This window comes from Helianthus annuus, chromosome 5, assembly GCF_002127325.2.
Source record: "Helianthus annuus cultivar XRQ/B chromosome 5, HanXRQr2.0-SUNRISE, whole genome shotgun sequence".
Taxonomy (NCBI): Eukaryota; Viridiplantae; Streptophyta; class Magnoliopsida; order Asterales; family Asteraceae; genus Helianthus; species Helianthus annuus.
The window spans coordinates 71,066,410-71,075,580 of record NC_035437.2 but is presented as its reverse complement, the minus strand read 5'-3'; positions in this window follow the sequence as shown (position 1 = coordinate 71,075,580).

Below are 9,171 nucleotides of genomic sequence, written 5' to 3'. Positions count from 1 at the left end.
AAAACAATGTGTCCATATGCTGGATGAGCATATGCGACAAAATGTAGTATATGGAAATCAATGTGCTAGCATGTTACGTGAACATACATAGCAAAACATAATAAAATCGTGTACTAATAATGTACTATTGAACATAGTAAGTATATGATATAAAAACATGGGAAACATGAAAGTATCAAGTAGGCACATGTGTTCCACCCCAAAACAGTTTGAAAACAGTAAAAGAGGGGACTATGTACTCACCTAAGGGTGCTTAGAAGTCTTGAACAACAACCAAGCAAAGCTAGAGTGATCAGGGAATCAAACGGCACCCTATATAGGTAACTATGTAAATAACCGGACCTAAATCGGGAGATAGGATAGAATGAGGTTCTATAAATCAAATGAGTAATTGAACTCATATGGTATGATTTAATAGACCCTACATTCTGATTGAAAGGCCTACCTAAGTGCTTTTGACCCGTTTCGACACGTTATGGTAACATAAGCTACAATAAGGCGTCGTTAGCGTAAAACTATGTTCGGATGGTTAACTATGTGCTATGCCAAGTTTTACATGCCCAATTATCCCTAAACATGTTACTAAATCAGATTACTTGTCAAAAATATGTTCACATAGGCAAAAATACGGATTTTAGCTTCAAAAGGGCATTTTGGTCATTTCCTATGGGCATACAAGCTAACAAGCAAATGACTAACCAATCCTATGTGATCATAAGGTATAACCTCAGTGGTTATTCCCTATGCAACTATGATCACTAACTAAGCTTGGTCGGATCCTAAAGATCGACCAAACGGGTCGGGTTCGAAAGGCTAAGCGGTGGTTTAGACCGCTTACCTCACGACCCTAAACAAGCACAAACTAATAGTGTCGTGTTAGACATGTCAAAACATGTCTAACCTACTGATTTGGTATCAAAACAAAGTGTTTTGATACCCTAAAGTAGTTCCGAGGCAAAATGCGTGCTAAAACGCATTTTGACCGAAACTTTGACTCGACACTACAACTAGATAACGTGGTAATCAGCGGTTATAATCGCGAAGGATTATAACTATCGTGATTACAATCACGTGTCAAAGTTCAATTGAACTTTGACTTGACCAATTGATGGTCAAAACCGAAAGTCAAACTGTTGGCCAAACTGTTTGACTTTCTGCACTATATAAGGAAAAAGCAAGAAAAAGAATGAAAGAAGGCTCACAATAGTCCTTGCTATCTTTTCTACAAAGAAGACAAGTCCCAAATGCTTGAGAGAGAGCTCCAAAGCAGATGTGAAGAGAGGAATGAGAAGAATGAGCAAGGAATGAATGAAATGGATGGGCTATTTATACTTGTGGTGATGCTCTAGGATCATCACAAGTGGTTTGTTTAGCCATTAAGGAATAAATCTCATCCATACAAGTGTTAGGAGCAGGTGCAAAGCCTTGGAGAACACTTAAACTTGCTCAACACACCAAGAATTTACCAAAACAGCCCCTGAATTTGCAAACAGATGCTGAAAACACACTTTCTGCCCAGATGAGGCGCTCGCGTAGCGCTAGGGCATAGGCCTTAGGGCTCGCGCTACGCTAGCATGTATCAGGTTCAGCAAAGTTTCAAAATTGACAGAAATGGTCCCTGCACGTGTTTAAAGCCTTTTTCGATGCGTTTAAACCCCGTTAACCTCATTTCAAGGCTCTAAAATGAAGTTAAAGCATAGGGGACTCAAAACATGCTCAAAAATATCTCGGATGTCGGTTCGTTTGGTCGTACGGTCACGTTGTTCGGTTATTTACGACGAAACTCGAACGGACGCGAAAACGATCCAAATTAAGCGACGAATGGAATTTTTGCATGGCGATCACTAAAACAAAAATATTTTAGTGTGTACAAAAATTTTGGATGTCCAGATGTGTCCAGAACGTAAGATATGCGCGAAAATGCAAACTTACGCCGTTTATGACACTTTTAGTCCCTGTAAGATCATATAAGCATGTTTTCACACACCGAACCTATCAAAGCTTATTTCTAAGCCATATTTAGGTTATATATGGTATGTTTAACTTATGATCAAGTTCCGGACTGTTCGACACCATACGAATCGGTATAGTTTCGCAGTTTGACACAAATAGTCCCTGCGATCGGATAAACTTGATTTCGGCATACCAAACCATCCAAAACTTATTTCTAAGTTATGTAAAGGTTATTTAAAGTATGTTAAGCCTATGTCACTATTCCGGAGTGTTTGTTGCATTAAACTGGTTATATTTACGCATCAGATCGTGTATAACCTTCCAGAAAGCGACTTAAAGCCCGAAATCGAACAAGAATTGATATGTGCAAATGATACACATATTTTCACAATTCCCAAGTATGAAATACAAAATTTCATTGGTTTAGCATTTGTTTGACGGTCACAGTGACACAGGTGTCACACTTTCAGTGTTAAAGATTCTCCTGAAAAGAAGTCATCCCAGGGATCTAGCAGCACAAGATTTTCATCATTCGATCCAAACATTTCTGTAACAAAGAATGGAAGAAAACTTCAGTGCAACATTGTTCTTAGTATTGAAAATGATCAAGATTACACTGAAGAGATTGCTAAAAATCAAATGTCTTTGTTGGGAATGGTGTTGGAGTCGTATAGTAGTTTTGTGGCCGGAAAGATCGGTAATCCAATGCTCATGAAAGAGGATTACGATCAAATAGATGCTGAGGAAATGGAATTGATGGACATTAAATGGTGTATGGCTAGCGTGCTGAGACGAGCTGAAAAGTTTAAACAAATTACGTGAAGAGATGATTTCCGTGATGCAAATGTTTCAACTTTAGGCTTTGATAAATCTAAAGTTACGTGTTTTTGTTGCAGGGAAAAGGGGCATTTCAAGAGGGAGTGCAAAAATCGTGAAGCTACTGGAGCCCAAAATCCTTTTGGTAACAACGATTATTACAAAAAGGCGATTTATCACCAAGTCACACCACCAGCACAGCATCAAGCACAAACTGCTCATGGAAGAGATGTGTTAGATAGTTCAAAAAAAGCATGTCTAGGCAAATATGAAAATTTTGCATGGGATAAGTATCTTCCAACAAACAGCAAAGTGTGTTTAGCAGAACAAGATGACGAAAAATTGGCTGAAGGCTTCAATTGGGATGATTTTTGCCCAGATAAAGATCTCATGGCCAAAGAGATGTTCAAAAACACTTCAAATGCTTTCTTTGCTAATGCTTATGATTTGAAATATGCAGAACGAAACAGGAAAGTCATGGAAGCTGCTGAAGCAAGACGAAGGAAGCTTGAAGAAGAGGAAGAAGAGGAAGAGAGATTAAATGCTGAAGCTAAAGCTGAGAAAAAGAGAAGAGCTGAATTCTTACAACCAAACAGGACAGTCAAAGAGATTCCTGAATTTGAAGTTAAAGTGGATGCAGAACCAAGTGAAGTTCCAGAAAAGTGCATGAATTGTGATTCTTTAATCAAGTAGAACAATGAGTTGCTGCATAATATAAACAGATTAAAAGAATCATATGATACAATGAACAGAGAAATCAACAAGTATACTGATTCGAGTGGTGAACAAGCTGTGGCAATGAATACACTGAAGATTGCGTATCTGAGACAGCTTGATGATGCTAATTTTCATATTAAGAAGTGTGCAGATCTGGAGTTGGAGTTAGCAACACAAAAGATAGAAACTGAGAAAGTGAAAAAGTTATTAGAAAGTTACTCATGTTCTTCTTTTGTTGTTGACAGGATTTATCCAGTTGTGGAAAATTTGAAGACGTTTGAAGAAGTGAGGACGTCTGAAGAAAGGAAATCTATGACAAAAGACGAAGAAAAAGTGAAGACTTCTGGTAAGAAATCAAGTGTGGTCTACAATAGATGTCCGCCCCCGGTCGAAAATGGATATTCACCTCGAAATCCAAATTCTGAGAGAGTCGAAAAAGCAATAAACTTAGAATGGGAGTCTGGGCCATCGGATAACTTGCCAGAAAATATTGATGTCACGTACACGTCATCAGACACTGATCATGAGTCAAAGTTGATAACAAGTGTGGTCGATCCAGTGTTGGATAAAGATGACAGTGAGGAGTCAAATCCGGAGTCCAAACCAAAGTCAAAGTCTGTGTCTGATTCGTCAAAGCTGACAAATAAAAAGGACAAACGGGTTTATGATAAAGAGTTTTTACTTTCGAAATCGAATTTAAATGATGAATCGGTCAAAGTGGCATGTACTTTGAAAGGTTCTGACAAATTATATTCTGATGAAAGTTTTCCCATAAGAAGTGTCAGATTTGAAATGATTCAAAAGGTTTTCAAAATCACAGAAATTAATATTTCTGAAATAAAAGATTTAAATCTTTCCAGAAAACCTAAACAATACACTTCAAGAGATCAACAAGAAAATGGGTTACAATTGTGGTTATAGTTTCCAACAGAAACTAAACCATAATCGTAATTTAAAAAAGAAAGGATTAGGTTTTGTTCCACCGAAAAACTATAAAAATGAAAAAATGTATAAACCAAAAACTGTGTTTGTTTCAGGAAAAACATCAGAAGCTGAAAAAGAACAATCATTCAGAAAGCAGTCAAATCAGGAATTCCTTGCCAAGAAGCAAGAAGAACTGAAGAAGAATGAAGTTCCGAAGAAGATTGAGAAGAGAACTTGTTTTCAGTGCAAGATTGCTGGTCATGTGGCGAAGGATTGTCCGAAAACATTCAAGCCAAAACAGGAAATCTCTCGTAAAATGAAAGAGAAGATTGTCGAGAAGACTGAACTGTCAACCCGGAAGTTTACTGGTTTTGAAAATTCAACTTTTGAAAAAGGAGAATGTTCAAAGAGTGCTTCAAGAAGAAAAGATAATGTGCCAAATCAAAAATGGGTTGTGAAAGGTTCAGGTAATATTTCTGGTGATGAATCCGATTCCATAAAATCAGAGGAGCCACGTGTTGAGAAAAAGATTGAAAAGATAGTTCTAACTATGAACGATGAAAATTTTCCAATGTTGCGTGCTGAAAATTTTATGAAGAAAGTTGGAAAAGTTGAAATTTCAAATCAATTTTATTCTGACAAGAAAAAATTTGATGTTGAAAAAACTTTCAACGGAAATGTAAAACGTATCTTTGGACAAATGGTCAACGGTAAGGCCAAAAGCATCAAAGATTTTTATGCTTCCAAAGGACGTTACACCCAAGGAAGGTCAGGCTTGGGTGGATATATTTTTCAAAGAATAAAAACCTGACTTGCCGGAGATCCCAAGTTGGTAATCGTGGATCATGAATCGGCATCTTTCTGAATCTATATTTGAGTAGTTGCAGGAATTGCCGGAACTCCCAGGTTTGTAAGCGAGGAGTTGGAATCGGCACCTTGAGAATTCAACCAACAGATGGTAATTGGTTGAAAACAGGTTTGAAATGCTTAGTGGTTCATATTTCAAGTGGTTATATGTTTGTGGTTGTTACAAGTGATTCAGAATGTGAACTAGTTGTTTCTACATGTGGTTATATCAGGGTCATTGAATTGAACTTGAATTAACTTTTATTCACAAGATTGGTAAAACAATGTGATGATTTGTACCCCAATTTTACAAGTGGTAATAACAACTAAACTTATTTTCTGGAAAAAACATTTTGATTAAAACAAACTTAAGTGTTTTGAAATCACTATGGGAAAATAGTTTGTTGTAAGGGGGAGTTCTGATTGTTTAAGCCAAACGGATGGAGAATTGAAGCGATTCGATATCAGTTGTCATGTTCTGTACAGTTTGTTTTCAATTTTCATTAGATGTATTTGAATTTTAGGGGGAGTAAGAAATTTTTAGAAAATCAAAAAACATCAGAAAATTTGAAAAAGACAAAAACATGATAAAATGAAAAATGAGTTTTTGTTGCATAAAAGAGGAAATGATAGTACATCAGTGGACTATTACAGCATGCTAAAGAATTGTAAAGCTAAAAGTGATAAACAATCTTACTGCGGATGTGTCAGTAGGTTTTCGCACATTTAGTAAATTGAAACGAGATATAAACCTAAATTCGAACTTGCTTAATTCGTGGGTAACTATTCTTGAATATATGGGTAACCCCCGAAATCTTGTTTGAAAGGTCCCGTATTCTGAGATACTAGGTCTTTATACTCAGTGATATCTCGGGTATTGTTCCGGGACTTCTGTTGTATGGAAATACTGACCTAGTCCCCGAATAATACTTTCTGCAAAAAGCTTTGAAATATAAGCTCGCCCTCAGCAATCTGATTAAACAATAAAATTGATAATCTTTGCTGTTGTAACAAAAGACCTCTAAAAGGGACCCACCTAAAGTCGAATCCGTCATCTCTCTGCGTATACGGGAGTATCGACCTGAGCTCTTACGGCCCTCGCACATTACCCCTTTACAGATATCATCTGTGGTATATTCACCTGTAAGACTGAATATTGGGATCTGGATACAGGAGTATATTCAAGTGAAGTGATACACAATTAAATTTTTAGTTTCTAAAACATTAATATCGTATCTCGAATCAATTGAAGTCTGTGTGAAAATTTCAGTGGACAAACATACTGACAATCTAGGTAAATTGTTTAGAACTTAATATGTAATCAAGCTTAATGGTGTTGGTGATATGTTTCTTAACTGATATGATTCTCTTGCACGAACTCACAAAAATATTGTTTGTAAATATTTCATTTTTACATTTTCTTAATGTTTTCAAGTGGTTTCAGAAAATTCAAAAAGAGTTTCGACAACTGGTATTGAGAAGCTGATTTTCAAAATTCAAAGTGCTAAACTTGAAGAACAGGTTTGGGAGAGTATATGTGATGATTGTTAAGATTGTTTGAAAAGTGTCAGTGAAAGATCTTGAATGTAAAATCATTACTGTAATTTACCAGCATAGTTTCTAAATTGTTGAAAAGATTTAATCTTTGAAGAAACTTATGTTTGGATAGAGATTGTGCAGGTGAACATTTGTCAGATAATAATCCTGAGAGAGAATGGAGTCAGGTATCAATCTTGAACCTGATGGAGCCTGTGCACAATCTAAGAATGAAGCTGTGAATTCTAGACTACGATCCCAGCTGTTTGATAAGGGGAGTCTGAAGACACCGTATCAACATCTGAGAGAGAGGAGTTTGTTGATGATGAAGAAAGAGGACGAGGATTCTTGAAATGACAGATATTTAAGAGGAAGATTGAAGACTGATAAAGATTGTAGATTGGCATTTGTGAAGACTCGAAGACTCCGTCAACATCCGAGGGGGAGTTTGTTGGTGCACTTACATCTGTCGACTACGTCTTACATTGAGTCTTAAAGTTGGACAGATCAGACATGACACGAAATCCTAGAAACATTAGATTGTAATAGGTTCACTTTTGTGGTTATAGCTAGGTTCGCTTATGTGTCAGTCTAGATCAGGTTCGCTTATGAGTCATGATGTTAGGTCCGCTCTTGTGACATGATGTAGGTCCGCTTATACATGCATGTATGTATAAGCGAACCCTGTTAGTCTATATATAGTGGATGCTTGAGCGAACCTAACACACATAGTTTACGGTGTTTTTCTTCCGACAAGCTACGAAGTGCTGTCGAAGTGCTGTCAGAACGTGTACTCGAGTTATTGATCAATAAAACAGCAAGATTAAATTGAAACCAGCTGAAATAGCACCAAATCATTAGTTTCCGCCTCTTGATTTGGATAGGAATTCTTCTGATCGACTCAAATAGGGCCGAACGCGATCCTACAAAGCCTACAAAATTTCAGATCAAAACTCAAAGTAATTTGAAAGATATTAAGATTTTTCTGTCTGATCTATTAAACATGTTGGTCACTATTTTTCTTGATGTTCACCGATCGGATGGCAATCCGATCGGATGACCACCCGATCTATTGTACATTGATTTGTTAAAACATATTTGTGTCAAGTCTCGGATAGTGACCCGATTGGATCAACATCCGATTCTTTGCAAGTCATTAAAAGGGTTGACTTTGTTGATTGTCACCCGATCGGATCACCATCCAATTCAAGGGACATTGTTCATTCAAGCTTTAAGGTTTAATTGTCAAGTGGCAATCCGAACGGATTGCCATCCGATCCTAAATTCTTTATTTGTTTGTGTCTCAGGTACAAGTATCGGATCTTCACCCGATCGAACAACCTCTCACCCGTTCGGACAGCCTCTCACCCAATCGGATAGCACTTCACCCGATCAGACAACCTACCCACTCGATCGGATCACCATCCGATCCGCTGTCATTTGATCATTGTTACTGTGTTGACTTCTGTTGACCCACTCGATCGGATACTCATCTGATCCAACAGTTTGTTTAATAATTTTTTTTAAAAAATCTGATCATTGTTATCTGATTGTTTCAGGTGCTGTGATTCGAGGTGATTAACAAGAAACGTCATGGGTGAAGAGTTCTACAACACGTTCTATAAAGCATTCATATCAGAATCTTCCGAAACATGATAATTTCTATTGGACTTATTCAAAACCACCAAAGCTTGAAAATATTGAGGATTACACATGGTGGAAAGAACGGTTTATCAACTGGGCTAAAGCTTACGCACACGAGAGCTGGTTTTGTTTAGAGTTTGGATATGATAGACCTGTCAATGATAAAGGAGATGAAATTCCACTCAAAAGCTTATCCGTTGAAGACAAAAAGAATTTCTCATATGAACAAAGAATGATTGCCTTAATCCAGCAATCTATTAAAGATGAAATATTCACATTACTTGTTCATGATGGTTTTTTAAAATCGGTTTGGGAAGCGTTAAGGGTTAAAGCTGAGGGTGGCAAACAAATTAAAAAGAATAAAATTGCTTTACTAAAAAAAAGAGTTTGATTTGTTTGATAGTTTAAAGGGAGAAACGGTGAGACAAATGATTGAGCGATTTTGTCATTTAAAAATTGAACTCGATAGGTTTGAAATTGTCAAAACATGTGAGGAAATAATTGATAAAATCATTGAAGCGTTACTACGAGCTGATCAGTGGCAGACGTTTGTGTTTATCTTGAAAAATGATGTTTTATATTATTCAATTACTCTTGATGTTTTGTTAGAAAAGATAGAAAGTCATGAGCTTGAACTGCAAAAACAAAGCAAGATTAGCAGTTCTACACATCAACAGAATGTTGGTCTTTATTACAAAGGTAGCACACCTTCGGTGAAAGTTAATGAATCACCAA